The sequence below is a fragment of the Gymnodraco acuticeps genome, unplaced genomic scaffold (assembly GCF_902827175.1).
Source record: "Gymnodraco acuticeps unplaced genomic scaffold, fGymAcu1.1, whole genome shotgun sequence".
In the NCBI taxonomy this organism is placed as follows: domain Eukaryota; kingdom Metazoa; phylum Chordata; class Actinopteri; order Perciformes; family Bathydraconidae; genus Gymnodraco; species Gymnodraco acuticeps.
Window position 1 is genome coordinate 486,549 of NW_022991072.1, and position 23,272 is coordinate 509,820.

A 23,272-nucleotide genomic window follows, 5' to 3' on the forward strand; every position below is an offset into this window, starting at 1 on the left:
AAACATGTGCTATTGTAAATATTTTGCCGACTTACAAATTAGTGAGATACATGTGCGTGTCGGGGCGCTGAGGAGAGGGCCACTCGCAAGTCCTGTTCAACAGAGAGCCGTGACCTCCTGTTGTTCTGATTACATATTACTTTAAAAAAAGTAATATATTACACTACTTCGTAACTATCTACATAAAGTAACTCGTTACTTTACTCGCCCGAGCACGTACGAACTGCGCATGCGTGAGTGGCAATAACTCTCCTTACCAGCAGGCGGCGGTAATGTGTATTTGTCATTCAAAACAGGCAACAACCGGAAGACAGAGAAGAAGAACAGACGACGTGATATAAACAAACAACAAATAGCTGTGCGGTAGCTTCACCTTAGCATGTGTTCTTTGCAGGTGTGTGTTGAGGTTTGACCACGTGGTGTTTACAGCAGTGGATAACAGCTTCTGGCCTGGACACAGTTTGCACCTCACCGTCACATTCCTGTCTATTCTTCGGACGAACTCAAAATAATGGGCATACCTCCACCCCTCGACAGTTATCGCTGACTCAGCCATGTTTATGCAGCACTGCACGTGGAGATGTGGACGCGCAAGTCGCGCAGATTACGTACATATAAACCTACAAAGTACTGATATAGTAAATTAAAAAATAATTATTTTTGTGTAGTTGTATATTGCAATAATAACGTATGGTTGTCACAAAATCCCACGGCACACCCGGACTTGGGAACCACTGCCCTAGAAGATGTGACGTCCACCCCCCAATTCAAACATGTTCATACAATACTGAATACATTTGAAGCCATTTTGACGTATATTACCTATGTCAATACGTTTCTGTTTTTGTAGTGTATTTGTCTTTAGTAGAGATTTTTCATTCATTCTTTATATATAAAATCTCGCCTAGGGCAGCAAATTGTCTAGAACCGGCCCTGGTACTAGGCCTCAAGAGCCTTTCTTGTGCTGGCAGACACATAGAAACAAATTGACGGGGCGCACTTCGCACGTGCACACACTAAAACATGACACGCGCTCACATTATGCTGGGCCCACGTGCCTTAGCACCGCTGCTATGACTCCATCCTAGGGGAAACACTGGATTGGTTAGCTGGCCGGCTCTGTTGTGATTAGTCAACAGCTTAGAGATGAAATTCACATACAATGTGTTGGAGCCCTTGCCAATAGAAGCGCAAGTGTTATATAGTGATGTCATTATGTTACGGAAGTAAACACAGGAGTCCAAAGGAGGCGTTTCAGTTAGGGGGGGGGGGGTATTTTAGCCGTTGCAAACCATTTACAAATACCAAAACCTATATATATATAGATCGCATTACAGGAAGGGGAAAACCCCCCAAAACATAATAGTGCTTCTTTAAATTTGAATAATGTTTTAATAATTGTCTAACATTGCCTAAAATATTGGTTAAAACCATGTATTTTAATTTAATAAATATCTTTATAACACCATATCTCTCCCTAATGAACTTTAAGGTTAACCCAGAGGCGTTAAGAACAATTTATTTGCACTTGTTCTCTTCACAGGCTCATGGGCACGAGCACTTCCAGTGTGAGGGATTTATTTGATATCCCACAGGGGCCATTTATGCTAAGAATACACAAGCTCTCCTTACTATAAGGAGACTTAAATAAACAAATCCACTAAATGGAGCGAGTCTCTGGGGTTTCAAACTCGGTATAGGTTAACCTTTCTGAACTGAACATCAGGCGTATATTAAACATCCATCCAGCACAGGACCAAGATTAAGTTCTGATCGCTCTCTCCATCTCACACACACACACACCAAAGCTTGAGCAGCAAACTGGGTATGGATAACTCAGAGCCACTGACCCCTGAGGCAGCCAACCCCCTCTCTCTCTGTGTATGTGTGTGTGTGTGTGTGTGTGTGTGTGTGTGTGTGTGTGTGTGGTGTGTGTGTGTGTGTGTGTGTGTGTGTGTGTGTGTGTGTGTGTGTGTGTGTGTGGCCTTGGTGCTGATTCAACGCACAGGTCAAGCATGAAAGCAGATCCCATGATGGATACACACAAATACAAGGCCGTTGCAATGAATAAAAAGGCAGGGTGACAGCATTTAAAGTAGAGCCCCCAGCAGGGGACAATGGCACTATGCTGGTGAGGATATTACAGAAACATGAGGAATGAGCAACAATGGGAGGAAATGCATAAAACATCATAAAGAAATCCTGACTTCTTCGAGGCAATACACTCAAAAGCAGTAGGATCATTTTTCACGTCATCATGATACAGAGCGTGTAACATTTTTTAAGAATGACGTTGATGTGACAGTATGACCTCGAGGTCACAGTTAAAATGACAATAAATGTGATGATGAAAATGATCCACACACACAACATGCTTACAAGCAGAGCTGGAAGAAGTACTCGGATCTTGTACTTAAGTAGAGTGTAGGAATACTCTGTTACAAGTAAAAGTTGATTATATTTCACATCATTAATCGAAAACTGCAAAGTAACTAAAGGTTTTAAATAAATGTAGTGGAGTAAAAGTACATGATTTACCTTTGAATTGCAGTGGAGTCGAAGTACAAGGTAGCAAAACATTGAAATACTCAAGTACAAGTTATTCAAATGTATACTTAAGTACAGTACTAGAGTAAATGTACTTAGTTACTTTACACCACTGTTAACAAGTCAGCATGGTCCACTACAGGGCCTGCTTGTAATCATACCGTTAGCCCGGGGATAGCTGTGTTCTACGGGGAGCTCTCGGGAGATTTCCACCACTCTCTGTGTGTGTGAGCACGAGCGTGATTTAGACCTGTTGTTACCCGACTCTGTGCGAGTGTCAGAAAGCAGGAATGCTGCCAGCGAAAGGGAAGGGAAGGGTGTGGAGGGGGGGGGGGGAAATAACAGCGCCTGCCAGGAGTCTATGAGTGTGTACGAGCCTCACAATACCACTGACCTCTTTCTGCTGAGAAACAGAAAGTGAGAATGTGTGTGCACTCAACCAATCCAGCAGCTCTCTCTCTGCTCTAGAAGTGTGTGTGTGTGTGTGTGTGTGTGTGTGTGTGTGTTCATTAAGCGTGACACTCGGGCTGGTGCACGTGCCGCAAACAGAAGGAAGCAGCAGCAGCTCACGGGCAGATGCGAGCGTGGTCAGTGGAGCCGCAATCAAAAACAAACAAAAAAAGATAGACGGACAAGGCAGAGGGCCAATCAGAGCAAAGATCCACTTCAACAACAAACACTCTAAAGTGGTGATGAATACCACCTACTTCATACACATTTTTTAAATTACATTCGTTGATTCACATCTCAAATAGATCATTAGGTTTTGTTGCTGAAGATTAAAGTCTCCATAGAAACTAGGGCTGTACCCGAATATCCGAATATTCGTTCGTTGGAGTACTATTCGGGTTTCAATTTCGTTATTTGTTTTTTCTTCAAATTGAATTGATTGACAATCTGCAATATCAACGTAAGAGCTTGTGCCTCTTCGGGGGGGGGGTTACACTAAACCATAAACGTTATCGTTTACTTTCTCCGTCGTTATATGTGTAGATATTACTTTTCTCCGTTAATCTCAGTCACGTTGTTTCCAATGCAACAACAACTTCCTGTCAACTGCGCTAACTCTCCTTCAAAATAAAAGCATGTCCATAAATAGGAAGCCAAGCCAAATTACACTTAAGACATATACAACTGCAACGAAAGTAACACACACAATGCGATATCCTTTTCTTCGATATCCGGAGCCCGAAAAATGGTATTCGGGACAGCCCTAATAGCAACAAATATTGCTTTTTATAAAATGATGGTAATCCTACTACAGGTGGTTTCAATTTAAATCACAAACTACTATTTTAAAGCTACATCTCCCTTGATATTTAACAGAGCATGCAGTTCAGTTGTATCAAAACGTAATACTGTAGGAGACATGGTTGGCAAGTCAGCAGTGCATGTGTGTATTGTATGTTTATTGGCCGTAAAATTATTGTTTTGAGAGACTTTTTCACCACCACTTAGATTTTTCTGTTCTGCATAACAATATCTGCTGCCTTAAAATCTGAAAAACAGTACCTTTCGACTCAGATGTTTAACATATGGATGTAGATTTGTAATGTTTAACCATAGACTATATATATTAAGTGTTAACCAACCCATTAGACAGTAAGATCTTCCATTTGCTTGCATTCTTTTAAGGACTGCAAGGATACTAATATGATCTAAAGAGGATGAATGCTTATCTTCATAATTGCTGGTCCCTATTCCTTGGATACAAAAGCTTGTGCAGAGAGCTATAGCTGGTCCATTATTGTTTAGTGTGTTAGAATCAAAGTTTTCGTTAGAATTGTTTTTGCCGGTCAAAGGTCTTCTTTGCTTTAAAACAAATTCATAACGACTCTATATTAAACAAACTAATTATAGTAGATTAACTACATCATTCAAAAGTGTACAGTAACTTTGGATAATAACACAGGAATAATAAATAATAATAATAATTTTTCCCTCCCTCTATACTGTGGTAGAAACCAACTACAACAAAATGAACATATTTTACCGTGATTTAATTGTAATACACGTTTCAAAATGATGCCGAAGTAACAACATACTGATACCGGTTAGTAAAAACCATGAATTAATGCTTTGACAAGTCTGCAGACAGACGGCAGGCGAAACACCTTTTAAAATGGGTGTTTTCTGAATGGAGATCGAATCAATCAGGCTAAGCCAACGTTGTATCTGCTCTGTCCACACTCACAACAACATGATACAGACACAGATTCAACAGCGACTGTATTCGCCATGTTCCAGAGGTAGATAAACTAGCTAAGTGTGTTAGGTCTAAATTGAAGTGTGTGTTTTGCTCTGTTCACCGGTCCGTCACAGCGGGCGGAGCTGTGATCATGCAGAGCTGCATGTCTCCTTCAGCAGCAGCTGATCTGCTCTCTGATCTCTCTCTCTCTCGCATTCATGTCCATATCGATCAGATCTAGCTGGTTCTAGCTAATGATATGACTGCCTGCGTATCAAAGGACACCTATAAGCGTTGCTTGGCAACGGGGGTGTGGCGGCAAAAGTATAGCGCAGCATTATGCAGCATTAAGCATTTGTTTACATGAGGGCTCAAAATGTCCCCTTCAGGAGGGTAAATCTCTTTCTCCACATTCAATGTCACACATTAGAAAGGAAGTGACTGTGCAAGTAGCGTATTGACTCTTCTTGTCTGTCACATAAGTGGCGCAACTGATGCAAAGGGGAAATTATTTTGACCGGAGAGATTTAGATTTGCCGGTCTTCAGCATATTTTACCGGTCATAGTCCGGTAATTACCGGCTAACGGAAACTCTTTGTTGATGAGTTTTAGGTAGAGGATGTTTCAAAGTGCCCTACAGGCAAACATATTGATCTTGCATCCATGTGACAACAGGAGGTAGCCCAAGGCTCTTGTGTGTATGTGTGTGTGTGTCCCTTGCTCAAGTGTATGATTATGACCTAACTGTTGAAGGGGTGTGTGTGTGTGTGTGTGTGTGTGTGTGTGTGTGTGTGTGTGTGTGTGTGTGTGTGTGTGTGTGTGTGTGTGTGTGTGTGTGTGTGTGTGTGTGTTACCGTAGTGTGTGAGGATGCCCTGGGGGGTGACCACCTGATCGCAGACATGGCAGACAACAAGACAAAAATCCTCCAGAGCTGGAAGCTGGCTGTAGACAAGCATCTCTAAAAAAAAAAAACAGGAAGAGAAGAGAGCACATTTAGAGATAAAGGAAAACAGCATGTTGAATGCAAAACTGTGAGCAAACAGAAAGGTCTGATTGAAGATTTGTTTCAGGCATTGCTGCAACTACTGATTACCTCATTATTGCTAAACTGGCAATTCTCTTTTTTAATTATTGGTTGGTCTAGAAAATGTCAAAAAAAAATAGAAAATGTCCATCCCAGTTTTCTCAAACTCAAAACGTGTAAATGTCTTTTTGTCAGTCTAAAATCTCAAGTTTAATTTTATATAAGAAACATAGGTATACAGGAACTCTCCATAATTAAACAGTATTTTAAGTTTTGCTTAAGTTGCTGATTGGGCTTTTGTCAATCAAGTCATCAATTAGTTGAATAAGCAGCTCCCTTTATACAGTACATTGCACAGTATACTAATGCTCTTGGTTGGCTTCTGACTACATTTTAATTTAGTCTTTAACCATGTAACTTAGGTTAAGAACCTTCTGTGATAAACATTAATTTATCAATACACAGCTTTAGGGAAGAAAAACAAGATTATTTTCATTATCGTTTTGGCAATTATTTTGCTATAAAAAATAAGAAACTTAAGGACATTTGCCTATAATTATTTTAATTGCTTATTTGAGAACATGACCAAAATATATCCAAACGCCAATGATACAAACAAAAAGTATACATGCTGAACACAAACCTAAATTATGCTAAAAGCATCTAAATCTCTGCCAGACTTAGAAACAAGTGATGCTCAAAATGATCAACTAGCTTTGGAGCTTCTTTCCAGATAGAGATGTGTCACAAAATCACATAACAGGGAAAAAGGACATACAATCCTTTGAAATACATGCTAGCATCCTGTGTTCTAGCTAGCATACAGCAACATTGTGTTACAGAAGACAACAAAAATGGACAGAAATATGGAAAATAGCTATAATGTCTTTTGGCTAAGCTTTGAAGACCTAATCTTCCTGAACCCAAACAAGCTCTGCTGACAGAAATCACAGAACTGATTAGCACAGGGCTTAAGCACTCACTGTGGGGAGGCGGTGTGTGTTTAGAAGTGTGTGTGAATGCTCGCAAGGGAACAAATAGAGAATATGTGGCTGCGTGTCGTCATGACCTTGCATGGCTAGCGGGTTTTGTGTCGTTTCGGAAGTCAAAGAGATGATAATGTCTCGTGCCCGTGTGTGTGTGTGTGAACCAGATCTGTGAGGTAACTAACGGTCAGAGCAGATCTACAAATATGTAGACAATGTGAGCTTGTGCACATACTGCAAAAGGTCAGAGTTGGTTTCATTACTCATGCATGAAGTTTTCAAGCACAGAAACACAAACAGTGAGTGTGAAACTAAATACTGAAATGAATGCTGAGTAAAGCGGGGAAATAAAGTGATATTGGCTGCTGAGGAGAGGCTCTCATAAGGACTGCAGTTGGATCTGGAGCAGCTGTACTCAATCAGTCTGCACTAGTTCACCTCGTAATACAGAAAGGGAAAGCATTTCTCTCTCATTTTTCCGACCTATAATTTCCAAGCATAAAGCAGGACTCAAGCCACAATGCAGACTCTCTGAATGTTTGTGTTTGCTGACCAAAATCTGTCTTGGTAGAGTTTGTTTTTGACTTAAAAAAGGGGCCCTTTTTGGTGTTTTCCCTTTCCTGTAGTGCGTTATATAGGTTTTGGTGCATTTAAAGGTCCCATGTCATGGCCATTTCTATTGATCATAATTCCATTGTTGAGGTCTACTAAAATACATTTATCTTGTGCAATTTTCCAAACTCGCATTGGTTTCTCATACATCTCTGTATAGTATGTGAATTCACTCTCTGTCCTAAACGGCTTGTTGGAACTCCTGCCCCCCCTCTCTGTGAGCCCAGTGGCCGTCTGCGAGACAGCGAAACGCAGCGAAACCCAGGCTGCAGTCGAATAGTCCATTTAGCTTAGGAACCTTCCTAACGGAATGAAATGACCCGGAAGTCCCTCAGTGGCAGCCATGATAAGTGCCGTTCGAATTCTCTAGAACAGGGGTGGGGAACCTCCGGCCCCCGGGCCGTATACGGCCCGCGAGACAATTTGATACGGCCCTCGAGGTAACACACGCAAAAAAGAAATCTAGACCGCAAAATAATTAAATAAGCGAGTGCCTGTTTTTCCTGGCCAAGGTTAGGGTCCTTGAACACAACACGAGCCTACCATGTCATCACGTGGTATATGTCTCGTCTGACAGGGGTGCAGGTCTGACGGAGAGCACCAGAACGCCGCTCCTGGGCGGGACCTCACACATGCAGTACCCATAAGGAGCCGTACACATGCCGCAGTTTTTGCGTGGCTGTGTCTTTAGTTGTAAGGCCAGTGGCGATCTGTTCATCTGTCATACTGATCATACAGTCAAACTTTGTTGTTATTAGCATCTGGTTAGCTAGCTATGCTAACGAATATAAGAAGCTTTTTCTACAACCAGTGAGGTAAAGGCACATCTTTATATGATCATTATAAAAAAACAAGAGAATAGAGTAAACAGGTATAAAATACTATATGACAGTAAAAAAAAAGTTGTTCTTAATAAACAAGAATACAGTTTGAAAGGGGAGTGATTTGTAAAATATCCAGAAAGAAAAAGAAATCTGCTTACATTTGTTTCATATGGGTGTTGAGAGATGTATCCATAGATCTCTTAATGTTGCTCTCAAAGTGCACCAGATTGATGCTTTCAACTTCAACATAACATTTAAAAAAAAAAAAAAACTTAAATCAAGTCCACATGGATAGGAAACTAAACACATTGGCACACATCTTGTGTCCATATCTTTCTGTTTTGGTGGTCATGCCACAACCGTGCACGTGTATACGCGAGTCATGGTAAGATATCTGGATTAAGAGGTTGCTTTTTCTTTGCACAGCATGAAAGAAAGGCCAAATGAATGGGCTGTGATTTTAGTATTTTTAAGCAGAGGTCAACCATTTATACGGCCCTCGGAGGATGTTGAAAAAATGTAAATGGCCCTTGAGAGGAAAAAGGTTCCCCACCCCTGCTCTAGATGAAAGGAAAGGAGGTTTCAAACTTCCTTTATAACCTCCTTTAGCTTAGGAACCACTGGACCTCCCTAACCGAAAGGAGAAAATGCTGCCCCACAATGCATTGCAGCCGCAGCATTTGCCGTCACACAACAGTCGGCCGTTCACGGAAACAAACGATTATGACGGAGAAATTATATCATGAAAGTTACGGTGCTTAAGCTTTTTAAAACGTATGTGGTAAGTTGCCAAAGTGCTTTGTTTTGAACGTTCATCAGTATTATAATCAAAAAGAGAAATATGAACGTTAGTTTTGACTGAAATGATCAAATAAAGTCAACATTTCACTGAGCTGTGTGGGGTTTGTTCAACTTTTAAAAGATGTTTGAATGGTGATATACACAGTGATAGATGTTAAGGACTAACGTTTATAATAAATACATTTGTATTTATTTTAATATCTTTTCATCAATCATACGTATTGGGATCATTTGTATTAAAGTGGACCGGAGGGAGAGGGTGACGAGCATAAGTTTCACTTTCATTTTTTATTTCAATTCCAACGTTGGTCATGAAGAATATGTTTCTCTGTTGTTCATAAAGCATAAAGCAACAGCATCAGAGCACGGTGCAGAGTCTCTAGATGAGTCCCTCCTTCTTATTGAACATCCATGTTGTAGTCCGCTGTATAGAAAACTGTAGTTTCCATGGTTACCCCACAGCAGCAGACGCACAAAATGAAGTCCGCTGGCGCATCATAAACACGTCGGAGAGTGAAAGTGCATTCGGATTCTCTAAAGTACCGCAGTCTCTTCTCCTAAGTCCTTTTGAATTCTCCTATCCACTATCCCTTAACCCTGTGACGTTTCACTCAGAGGTCAAGGGATAGGAGATAGGGTTACAACTTAGGAGCTGATTTTTAAACTATCCGACCGCAACCCCAGCCCGAAAAACACACACACACCCGCAGCCTGGCTGGGAGTTTGTGTGTGTGCTCAGGCTGTGTTCCGCTGTGTCTCGCCGACCCCACACCAGTGAGCCAGCTCACAGTGTCCCGCTCCTCGCAGCAGCGAGCCTCGCAACGTCCCGCCGAGTGTGTGTGTGTGTGTGAGGAAGTCCGCGGATTGGTTCAAACGTAACGGCTCCGCGGACGTAACCGCTCCGCGGACGTAACCGCTCCGCAGATTGGTCCAAATCCGAAATACGTCACCATACCCAAGAAGTAAACAATGGAAAAAGAGAAATCTCCAACGAGGCGTTCTGGGGCAGCATAGACAGGTCTTTTCTGTGTTAGAGTTTTACTCGCTACAAGGTGTACTTTGAGGGTTTGTGACTCTGCAGACCGTTTACATGCAGAAAAAGCTACATAACACACAAGGGGACGGGTGATAACCGGAAAAGCATGACATGGAACCTTTAATTGGTGTGCAAAGCCGAAAATCCCAAAGTTCTCTCCAGTATCAGGTCTAAAACCACCAGACTCAGGGACAGGTTCATCCCACAGGCCATAAGACAGTTAAACACCTGCACTTAACGTACATACAATTCATCTGGTTGCAACTTACAAATTATTTATCTAATATATCATATTCCAATTACTTGTATATAGACTCTCCTTGCACTATTTCTATTATTACATTACATTGCATTTAGCTGACGCTTTTATCAAAAGCGACTTACAATAAGTACATTCGACCAGGAAGACACAACCTTGAAGAAAACAGAATCATATAAGTACATCAGGTTTCATAGAGCCACACATTTCAAGTGCTACTCAACTGGCTTTAGGTAAGCCAGTCCTTTATTAGTATATAAGTGCTTTGTTAATAATTCTATCGCTCGAAGTGGAGTCGAAAGAGATGAGTTTACAGTCTGCGCCGGAAGATGGGCAAGCTATCAGCTGTCCTGATGTCAATGGGGAGCTCATTCCACCATCTTGGAGCCAGGATAGCAAACCCACGTGTTTTTGCTGATTGGAACTTGGGTCCCCCTCGCAGTGCGGATGCAGCGAGTCGTTTGGCTGATGCAGAGCGTAGTGCACGCGCTGGGGTGTACGGTTTAACCATGTCCTGGATGTAGGAAGGGCCAGATCCATTCGCAGCATGGTACGCAAGTACCAGTGTCTTGAAGTGGATTCTAGCAGTTACCGGAAGCCAGTGAAGGGAGCGGAGGAGCGGAGTGGTGTGGGAGAATTTAGGAAGGTTGAAGACCAGACGAGCCGCTGCATTCTGGGTGAGCTGCAGAGGTCGGATGGCACATGCAGGTAGACCAGCCAGGAGGGCTTTGTATTGTACTTGCACTATTTTAACTATTGTATCTGTTGTATTGTGTTGCACTGTTGGAAGAGCCTGTGCCCTGAGATTTTTATTGATATATCTACACTGTAGCTAATATACAAATGACAATAAAGCATTGAATCTTGAAAAAAAAAAAAAATGTCACAGTAGAGACACTAAATACAAATATGAACCTGAAAATGAGCACATATGGCGCCTTTTGACTGTAAGTTCTAAGCTAAGATACCAACTAGGGCTGCTCGATTATGGCAAAAATCATAATCTCGATTATTTGGGTTAATTGATATCACGATTATTGAAAACAATTATCCATTTACTTTGAAAACATCAATTTATTGGAGAAAAAAAAAAATGTGAACAGTATGTTTTTAACAGTTGATTACCCTGAACTTTAAGTCTAATTTAACAGAATTTTTTTTTTTTTTTATTCATAAAAAAAAAAAAAAAAAAGATTCTTAATACTTTTTTTTTATCGTTTTATTTCGATTACGTTGTTTTCGTAATCGTTGCAAGCCATAATCGTAATTGCGATTAATTGAGCAGCCCTAATACTAACACAAATGGAAAGGTGTGGCTGTGTGTGAAAACCGGCTTTTAAGTATTGTTATTGCAGTCAACAGCTTGTGAAGTAGTTAGGGTTAATAACTTTTTTTAAATGTAGGCAGTAGAACACTGCTGCAGGGTTGCCAAGTGGTTTCTGCCCAAACACATGAAACCTGTTATCGTTTCCTTTTTTTTGACATTTTCTTGTTAACAAACCACCAGGAAAGCCAGGCTAAAACATAACATGGCATTGACGGAAGAAAAAAGCAAGAATGCAATTTCCTCTGCGTCTGCCAAGTCAAATGCAAACTAAGTGCGAGGCTTATTTCTGCAGCCGGAGTTGTGTGTGTTTCTCCAGCCAACAGCCACACGCTGCCAAATGACTGACAGGCCTGAAAATGAAGTCCAGTAACATCCGTCACTGGTGAATACACATGTTTAGAGCTACTGAGACAATCAATCATTGGACACTGAGTACACTGAGAGTAAGTAAATCAGCTTCGCATTGAGGAGAAGCAGTCTAGACACTTACAGGTCAACAAAAGGGGTTTGAAATGGAGAAAGAAGACATCGAGGTTATCTGCCCTGCTGAAACTGAAACTGAAGAAAGAACACAGTAACATGTTCTGATGAAATGACCTATAACCGTTATGATATATCACCATTTCAACAGATCCAGAGGAGGGTGCGGGCTCCAGCTTCAGTAGATTTTCTAACAGGCACACCAGATAAAACAAGCTTATTAGCAGCTGGCGGTAGACCTACAAACTGTTCGGCAGTGGCTGAGGAGGTAGAGCGGTCATCCACCAATCAGAACGTTTCTTATTCATCTTGTCTTGATAAGAGAACATTGACATTAGCTGCAGTAGTTTTAAGGCTGCAGCATGTCTGTCACAAGGAGAAGCTGAACCAATGTGCCGGGTAATGATCACGAAATCGCCGTTTAAGAAGTCAAAACCTCCTTCGCCCCATTTATTCTCAAGGTCGGAATCATATGATTATGAAGTATAAAAGCCAGGATAAAAAATGAAATCCATGCCAGGGAATGGTTTTACTGATATGAATTTTAAAATGTTAAACTAGACTTGAAGACGGACTAAATCAACTTCAAGGACAAGCTCATTCCAAACGTATATCTATCTAAAAAGGGGTTGGATTCATTCACACATTATTTACAACACTTTCCTGACAGTATATGAACAGTTTTTAGGGCTAAATCTTACATTTATGTTCACAATCTACAATCTTGAGCCATGGTTTGATTATCGATTAATTGTTTTGGCAATTAAATGTTGGAAAAATATCATTCTTACATTAAAAAAAAGTGGTATTCAGTCCACTTTCACATAACATGAAGAAAAACAACATGTACAGTACAGTATACATACAACTAATCAAAAGTTACCAATGTATTTTTGGACTGTTTTAGTTTTCTAATGTAAACTTTACACTGTGTTGCTGTTATGCAGCTCTAGGCGACATAGATCTTGACACCTCCTTGCTCAGGCATTTGTAAGAAGTACAAAACATTTTGTTTTCTGACTGAGTTCAAGCGTCGACACGGTAATTTGAGCTGGAATCATTTGAAAGCAGACACCACATTATTAAATGAGTCATCTTTAATCGTCTGCCCGGTAGCAGCAACAGAGGAAACAAACAAGTATTATAAGGGCTAGTATTGTGCCATATCTCAACAAGTGGTACATTCCCTTCTGTTTGATGCATACTGCAGTTAAGTGCATTATAGATTAAATACATATATTTTTTCTTATTAGTATTTTGTTATATTATAGGTCGTTTTTTTGGTATATCTTTATTTTGTGTATATATATATATTTCAACTTTTTAAAGTGTCTTTTATAATTGTTTGTTCCGTAGTTTTTCTTCTTTTAACTGTGTTTATGTATGCACCACATTGCATTACATTTCATTTAGCTGACGCTTTTATCCAAAGCGACTTACAATAAGTACATTCGACCAAGAAGATACAAACTAGAAGAAAACAGAATCATATTATAGAGCCAAACCATTTCAAGTGCTACTCAACTGCCTTTAGATAAGCCAGTCCTTAGTTAGTATATAAGTACTTAGTTAGTATCTAAGTACTTAGTTAGTATATAAGTACTTAGTTAGTATCCAAGTGTGTTTTTTTTGTGCTTTTTTTCCCGCTCGAAGTGGAGTCGAAAGAGATGAGTTTTCAGTCTGCGCCGGAAGATGTGTAAGCTTTCTGCTGTCCTGATGTCAATGGGGAGCTCATTCCACCATTTTGGAGCCAGGATAGCAAACCCACGTGTTTTTGCTGATGGGAACTTGGGTCCCCCTCGCAGTGAGGGTGCAGCGAGTCGTTTGGCTGATGCAGAGCGTAGTGCACGTGCTGGGGTGTACGGTTTAACCATGTCCTGGATGTAGGAAGGGCCAGATCCATTCGCAGCATGGTACGCAAGTACCAGTGTCTTGAAGTGGATTCTAGCAGTTACCGGAAGCCAGTGAAGAGAGCGGAGGAGCGGAGTGGTGTGGGAAAATGTAGGAAGGTTGAAGACCAGACGAGCCGCTGCATTCTGGATGAGCATACATACATTAAGGCATATGTGTAAACCTACAATTAATCAGTTTCTGATTTTGAAATGAAAAACTCTAGACATCTTTATCATACTAGTGAGACATACAGCACCTCAGCTGTTTTCCATAGTGTTGATACACTCAATGAAGGTGAATATATATTTAATTATCACCTAAAGCATGGCTGTGATAGCACCGTGCTCCTGACGGTTTCCATCCCTATAATAAAGACAGTGATTATCATATAAATAGCAGCATGACAGCCTATTTGTAGTGAGAGGATGACAGGGGCTGTCAGTCCAGCCCGACAGAGTTGCTGTTGGGTTGTCATCGTCTCCTCTGTGTGAACGTGTACGAGTTTGAAAAAGAAATGGATACAAATCATGTCATGCACCACACACACACTCACCGAGTACAAATATGTGTGCACCGAAGTGTCAAATGTTATAGTTTAATCTACGATGAATCACTTTCTGCTGGATGAAAGTGTAACAAAAAACAAAAATTCGGACGTAATTCCCTGTTTGTGAGGCTATAGGGTGTGCGTGTGTGTGTGTGTGTGTGTGTGTGTGTGTGTGTGTGTGTGTGTGTGTGTGTGTGTGTGTGTCAGCAGGCCATAGTTTCAGGTTGCCAACAGAGCAGCAAATCTGGAAACACCGCTCCGGTTTGGCTCTGAGAGAGATGATGAGGCATGTGTGTGTGGGAGGGGGGGGTTGGTATTTGACCAGTGAGAGTGGTTTCCCCCGCTGTGTGTGTGTGTGTGTGTGTTATCAAACTCTCAGGGATGACTCAAGTGTGGGCCGCGTGATCCTGTAGGTATTTATACACGATGAAATGTGGAGGAATTCCTCTGGCTCCGTCACTAGTAGGGTGGAGGTGCCCCACAGCCCCCTCCTCGTGTACATGATATACAGGCTATAATATGTTCTCACCCAAAAGCAACACAGTAAAGTGAATAAATAAGACGGACTGGCACTAGCTTTATCCACTAAGGGTGAGTCCTACAAGTCTAACACATAAGCCATAAGCCATACATACAACTATCACAAAAAGCACTGCTAGTTGACTTATCTATAAAATAATGTAACATATCCAAAGATTATGGATCAGTTAGCCTAAAGTTACAAACAATACGGAAAACATATCTGCGCTCCAGCTGTGTTGAATTATTTTCCAACAGCACAATCGCTAGTAATTATACTATTAATGCCACTACTCAGATTTACTCCATGTTTTAACTTTCTTTTTCGATTTGTATTAGTGTTGCATTTGTTGAAATGTTGTATATTTTACAGGGTGGGGTGGGGATTATCTACCTCATGTTCTGTTACGGCCTGAACAGCTCGTTTTGAATCCATGAAAAGCACTTTGTAACTTTGTTTTTGAAAAGTGCTTAAAGAGCCTGTGACACGAGTTTCCCTCATCATCCAAACCCATCAATTTGAGTAAATATTGTCCCCTTGAAAACCGTTACTGAACTGATTTTGGATATTTGTACTTTGATAACCATTAATCCTTCAATGTTGACCATTTTCTGGATCTTCTCGGGATTCTTCAAGTCCCGCCAAATTATGTGTGACGTCATTGCGGGCACAGCGCTCCAGCTGCACCGTTCAGGATCCCAGCATCTGCATGTAAACGCACGATGGTGTACACAGCAGCAAGCTCAGACAGCGATGACAGTTTAATGTTGATCGTGTCTGAGAGCTCATATTAGGCTGAAGGATCGGTTTATGTTGTATCTGTTAGAAGTTTAGGAATTAGGTGCGTCAATATGGGCGATCATACGGTCATGTAGCCAGTGGTGGACTGGGACTAAAAATCATCCCGGGACTCTCGACCGGCCCACTTCGGTACCGCGAGTAAGTTGTCAACGGGGGGAGTGGGGGATGTGCTAGTGACTTATCCGACCGGCCCACTTCGGTACCGCGAGTAAGTTGTCAACGGGGGGAGTGGGGGATGTGCTAGTGACTTATCTGACCAGCCCACTTCGGTACCGGCCCATCGGGATTCGTCCCGATGGCCGGTCCGCCACTGCACCCAGCCCAGCCCACGTAAACTGTCAACGGGGGGAGCCTCGCTGCGGGGAAACGGTGGACCTAGTGTCCCGATCGGAGTGGGAATAATAATAATAATCTGTGCATTTTATCCATTAATTTCCCCAACATTGTGGTGAAAAAACCACACGTTTAATCCATGTTGGTGTACTACAACTACAAAAAGCATCGGTTTGTTTTCTCATCAGGAAATGCAGACAAACGACTCAAACAAACGATTTTTAAATCATCATCCTCACGATCATTTAATGTATCATATGTTCGCCGAATTGACATGAAAGCACTAATAAATGTAGTTTCATCCACTTGAGTTTACAACTACAAAAATAATCGATTTGTTTTTATATCACATCCGACGGGAGGAAATTCAGCAGCTCTCACTACCGATTTGTAATCCTAATTTAATCATCTTCACCACGATCATGTATGTTTATGTTCACCGAATTGACATTAAAGCACTGACTAATATGAATATACTGTAGTCAACTTCATTAAAACGTTATTAACGTGCCTAAACTCAGTAATTCACCATTTCTACGCATAACAACACACTTTGTCCGTGTTTGGCTCTATCGCCGCAGTGAAGCGTTCCCGCATTGACGTCACTTCCGGCTTCCCCCAAAACTTCAAAATGAGTCGAAGGAATTTCCCCGCGATGTTCGAAATTATTGATATTTATCGGAACGGTATCGCTTTTTCTTTTTTAAACTGACGGTTCGAGATTACTAGTAGCCCAATATTTCATTGCACAACAGTTGTTGGGAGGCTGTCACAGGCTCTTTAAGGTATTAAGTTATTATTATTGCTAGTATGCAGTCTAACAAGTATTCAACATAACACCTTCACCATGCCTGACACAAAACATCTAGTGATCTCAGGTTACTGTACTGAGGATTCGAAAATACTCATATGTTTTTCTAATGTAACACGGTGGGAGCCGAAACAATTAGCAAGTTAATTGATTTGTAAATCGAGAAACTACATTTGCAACTATTTTGATTAGGACTAAAGCGAAAACAACTCTAATAATCTTTGGTTTTCAGCTTCCTAAAGGTGGGGGTTCTGATGCCTTTCCTCGCACGCTTTTACAATAAAACTGAACAAGCAATCTGAATGCATCACCTTAGGCTATGGAAAATGATGATGCTGTATTTTAATGGGCAAAATGTAGATTCATGTAGAAATTAATCATTAGACACACGGTGATCACTGTAACACCGTTTTCTAATTCAAACACACTCCCAGTAATGTGTTTCCCAGCTAGACACATGCATTTAAAAGGATGTATGAGACGCAGTCGTTATGTTTTTGTGAGAGGAGGTTAAACAGAATTTAGTTTGAACAGTTTGAGGTTAGAATGGATCATTTCCAAGATCGGGAAAAAACAAGAATCTATGTCAAGATGTTTTTGAAGTTAGTGCATGGGTGTTTTTCATTTTGTAATAAGTAAGCAAGGGGCTTGTTTGTTTTTAGCTAATGACAATGGTCATTTAATTATTCTATACTTAGATAGCATTTAATATATTTTATTTCTTGGTGCAAGCTATTTTTCAGAGCATTTCTTTACAGAGTATGCTTGGAAATAGTTATTTGACGATGTCAGCCATGTCAGGAAGTGTTGTCCCTGTGTCCCCAGAGAAAAAGACACCTCTGGCTGCAGAGAACAAAACAATAACAGAGCATCATGGTGTTGACAGTGACAGCGTCAGTGTGTTTTCTCACTTCCTTACCTTCTTTGCTGAGCCTCACGGCTTTACCCTGGCAGAAAATCTGTTTGTCATCCGAGGACGAGTCTGCGTCAGAAGAAAACACAGAAGACACTTTACAAACCAGCAGGTGAGCATTGACAACAAACAGAGGTGGAAGAAGTACTCCGATCTGGAAGTACAATGGTGTAGGACAAGTAAAAGTCCAAAAGTATTATCATCAAAATAACTAAAAGTACCAAAAGTAAAAGTACTCTTGTGCAGATTGGTCCATCTCAGAATAATATATATGATATTGTTGTCATCTTGCAATATACAAATGTATAGAAATAGTTATCACCGTAATAAACCGTATTTAATTGTGTCTTAATTACATTATTTAATTTCATATTCTATTGACATGTATATAGACTTTTTGCACTACTTTTTATTTTATTATATATGTTGCATTGTTGGAGGAGCTCAGGTCAGAAAAATGTCATTGCCATTTCTACACTGTAGCTTTGTGCATATGACAATAAAACCTTTGAATCTTTGAATGTGTTTTATAATGATTGATCATGAAAGTGTTCTCAAAGCTGGTAAAGGTGCAGCTCGTTTGAATGACTTTGTATACTGCAGGGTAGCTTGTGAATTTACTCCAGGTGGAACTCAAGTCTGATGTGTTGATTATATTTCACATTATTAATCCAAATCTGCAAAGGTATTAAATACATGTAATTGACCTCTGAATTGTAGGACAGTTTAAGTACAAAGTAGCATAACATGGAAGTACTCAAGTAAAGTAAAAGTATCTCAAAATTGTACTTAAGTACAGTACTTGAGTAAATGTACTTAGTTACTTCCCACCTCTGACAACAAACTTTGGGGCCATGCGTAGTGGAGCCATGCTGGTCCGAGCCTGACTACCAGTTAGCATTATTAGCTAGCTAGCACTGGAGCTGGCTTCATATTGAAAGTGAAGCCAAATGAGTGAAGCTGTCAAAGCTAACAAACTTACATCCTGCACAGTTGAGAAATGTCATTACTGCACACACCAGTGCTACGAACTATGCACCGTAAAGCTTATCTCTCGACTGTTCAAGCGACATATTATGGTATTTCATAATAGTATTTTTTGACAGTTACTTTGCAGACTCTACTCAATCACAGACAGTTGTTGGACCACGCACTTCACCACAGTTTGTCCGCAAAAACAACAAGGGCTACCGACGTGCAAACTTACTGTCAACAAAACGTAATTTAGCCGCGGTGACGAAGGAAGACCAAGGCTCGCACAGGAAGATATCCGGACTTGGTATTTGGCGATCCAGTGTCGCCATTTCTCTTCCTTCTTGTTGCTTTGCTGAGAGCCGTTTTTTCTCGCTCTCTCGCTTTCTCTCTCTCTCTCTCCTTCGCACGCAGCAGACGAAAAACGAAAGAACCAGATATAGTGACGTCATGCTCGGTGTACGTCGTGCTTGTTCGGCAACTTCCGGAGGATTGAGAGGTTGAGGACAGACAGGGAGCTACTGAGGGGTTCAAAAGTTCAGACTGTGGGCACATTACAGATTTCCCTCTGTTGGACAGTTACACGGTGACATTATGTTGAGCTGAGAAAACATTATCTTTTTATTGGAACATCATTGGGTAATATACCAATGGACAGAATTCCTCTATTCGTCCCACATAGGGCATACATACATTGTTACAGCTAAGTGGATATAGAGAGACACAAAATAAAACACTATTAGCCTATGGGCATGCACATAATATTTGAAAAATAGAAACGTTATTCCAATATACAAATAACATTCGTAATATATTGTTGTCTAATTTACATATTGCAAACAAGTGTTATTAAACAACAGTGGTTTCTTAGTCAGTGTTGTTGTGTGAGTGTGTCAGTAATTCAATAGGTGGACCTGTCAATCACAAAGACAAGGAATAAAGCATAAAATAGGGCTAAACATGTCCATCTGGCTTTTTCTGGATAATAACAAAATGTTCAATCAATCAATCCAACCATTCAATTCATTGTATGTGTCACATTTAATCATGTAAGACCTAATTATATTGAAATGTTATTCCATCAGTTATTCCAATGCATTAACACAATTTGAAGTAGAATACCAAAGAGAATGAACTTGCATATGCAGTATTTAGTGGACCAAGTATGGGACTTTACTATAAAAAAAATAGGGTCATTTAACATTGTATACCCCGAAAAGTGTATTTTATTTTATTAGGTCCAACAAGTATATGAATATTGGGCCCTGCTTTGAGTCTAAAAAGTACAGTACTATTAGGGATTGCCAGGGAGTTGCAAAGGATTCAACACATCACATTTTGCATTTATATGTGAATTTAAAACATGCCTTAATCTGAGGTCACTGAAACAAACTGTCCCAGGATGCTTAGCTTCTCAAAGTGGCTCAGTAGGTCAAGCTAACAGCGCTACGTGGACCTCTTGTGGCTGAAAACAGAATCTGCGTTTAAAGTGCAAAGTCAGGAGAGGAGGTGCATGGTTTCGTTTCGTTTTTTACAGGAAACATGATGTCAATAGATCATAATATTTCTGCTATTAAGATTATACCGAACAAACTTAAATCTGACTTTTGTTCAACAGATAAACAGATCTTTAGGTCTGTTGCATGATGCTTACATCCCATGATATTAGACCAGAGCAGGGTGGAGGTAAAGAGGAAATGACAGTGTTAAACCAGAGCACGGAAATTACTTTGATTAATGTTTACTGTCGTTTCAAATCATGTCAAATCACACAGTCTACACACTTTATATGTTAATCTGTGGTTAAACCCTTCCTGTCTTTTCCTCTGTCACACCCACACACACCAGTGCACTTCCCTTTTCTTTCTCTTTCTTTCACACACACAAACGATGACTCTGACTCAGTGTTGTGTTTGTTTCCCGCACAGTGATCATGAGGTCATGACACAACAGGAAACATATTTTCCATCTCTTTAAGAGTCAAAAGAACGGATGTTTGTCAAAAAGATGTCCTCAAATACTCTCACTTTTATTATTCAACCTTCTAAATAGTTCTTATTTGTAAAGATACCACTTTATATTTACATTGTATCTTATATGAGCAGTTGAATCTGGATAAAATGATATATTTGGCACCATAAAATCATATATTTCACACACGGCTAGGGGCAAATGTGAATGAATGATTAAGCTAAATTATTTTTAAATTAACTGGCTTCCATATTGAGGCATGACAGGAAAAGGATAGACAAACACACGCACTGGAGTGTAAAGTGTCTACATCCAAACACACACATTTTAGATGGACAGGACGTTCACTTTAGAGACTTATGAAAAAAATCATTCATTTTTATTGATAAAAAACAAAGGTACATAGAAATTGTGCATGTCACAGCGTGTCTCAGTTTGGCAGGTTGAATGCACAGGAATCATTGACGAAGCTATAGCTAGTTTGATTATGATTATAAGAATGCAGAGGCATAACCAGTACACCACACACACATCCATTTAACTTAACACAGAGTTAAATGAATATACATCATCACATTTACATTATTTATCACCATATCAAAAGATAAAACATCATAAAAAGAAAATCAAAACTTCATATTCCTTCAAATAATCATCTAAAAATAAGAAAAAGTGACATTTTATAAAACACCCTAAACTTAAACAGGAGGAAACATGTTGCTTTGACCGAGCTGTTGATGCAAAAAGTGATGAAAAATTATTTTAAAAAAGGACATTAAAAACAACAATCAAGGAAGTGTTTAACCTTCATTTGGTACCTTAGGTTAGTTTTAATAAATCAAGGTCGCCAAAATCTCAATCAAGTATTCTCTACGGATTTACACTCTCGCATATTAAGTACCATGAGAATGCACTGTGTATGTCGTGATAAGAATATACTGGATGTACTTTTGTGATGTTATAGTAAAAACGTCATTTTACAACAACTGGATTGCAGATGTTTTAACACAACATGTTAAAAAATGACAAGAAAACATGAATCCTTTGTTGAAATTCTTGTTTTAGAAGGAGATTATTCCTATACTTCTATGATATGTTGTCCTTTAGCTTGAAGTAGTAAATTACTAGGTGGCTTAATATGTTTAGATCTCGTTTTATATATTATAAAAATCCTTGATTGGATGTTTCTGAGTTCTAAAGTATGATAGGGATGTTGTAGTAATCTCACGAGTGTCATGTTGTTTCCCTGCTATTGTGGAAATGTCTTGTATGTTACTGAGGAAAATCGGTGACACTTTCATATGGATTCGCCTCATCAGTGTCATTCATGACAAGCCAATATAGCAAATTAATAATCCTATATTTGTCCAGACATTTCAATAACCACTATCCCACCACTAGAGGGCGCCTGACCCAACAGTGAGAGAGCCTATGAATGAATGAATGAATGAATACTTAACCTTTTTTTCTATTTACACAAATTGCTTTCAATCTAAAAATGTATTTAAATGTTATCTAATGTAATCTAATCAATCAAATCTATAAAAATACTAAATACTAAAACGTCACAATTCACACTGATGCGAATGCATGGCTCAATTTAAAAGCCAATATGGACATATATTACCATTAGGGTACTTTTCTGAGAAGGTAATATGGAGTAATGCTTCATAGTGCACCACAGACAACCTTTCTTTTACCCTGAAAACCTGCATCACATTATCATTATTGTAGAAGATGTTAAACAATAAATTATTGTTAATTGTAGTTGGATTTGTATCATAGACAAACATTTCAAAGTACCTATTAGATTCATCAGTATTTAATAAAGCCATGTCAGCCATTGTCCTAAAATGGGACCTGAGATGTAAGGAAACCTCTCGAACAAGTCATAACGCTGCTATAAATCTAAAATATCAACATGTTTGGTCATTGTCTGTGCATGTATCTGCTTACTAAAGCAGAAGAAAAGGAGTAATTGTAATAAGGCACGTTTAAAAGGACTGGACGTACTTATTGCATTGGTTTTGCTATAGTGTATGAAACAGGTAATGTAAGAAATAGAATAGAAAAAGTCTAATCTAAACACTTCTCCTCCCGGAGCCTCCTTTCTCCTATCTTTGTAGGAAATGTATACTTAGTTTAGAACTGTTTTCAGTATGCTGTGAATGTGAGAGGAAAAGTACATGTTTGGATACAAATCAATTAATTTCTCCTTCATTTTATTTCTCTTTCATCTTCATAGAGCTTGTTTGTATTTACTCATGTCTTCTATCACACATGGTGCATGCAGTGTGCATATGCTCAAATGTGGGCTTGTATCTGCTGTGTGTGTGTGTGTGTGTGTGTGTGTGTGTGTGTGTGTGTGTGTGTGTGTGTGTGTGTGTGTGTGTGTGTGTGTGTGTGTGTGTGTGTGTGTGTGTGTG

At 39.8% G+C, this 23,272-nt stretch overlaps 1 protein-coding gene across 1 annotated transcript in view; it reads right to left on the reverse strand.

Annotated features, from left to right (window-relative positions):
* Nucleotides 1-19,265, reverse strand: part of atxn7l1 (ataxin 7-like 1) — a 51,660-nt gene extending 32,395 nt beyond the window's left edge. Inside the window, 3 exon segments of the mRNA XM_034236776.1 lie at nucleotides 5,590-5,694; nucleotides 17,910-17,972; nucleotides 19,111-19,265. The gene's annotated coding sequence lies outside the window, so the exon portion shown is untranslated.
* Between the last annotated feature and the right edge of the window lie 4,007 nt (nucleotides 19,266-23,272).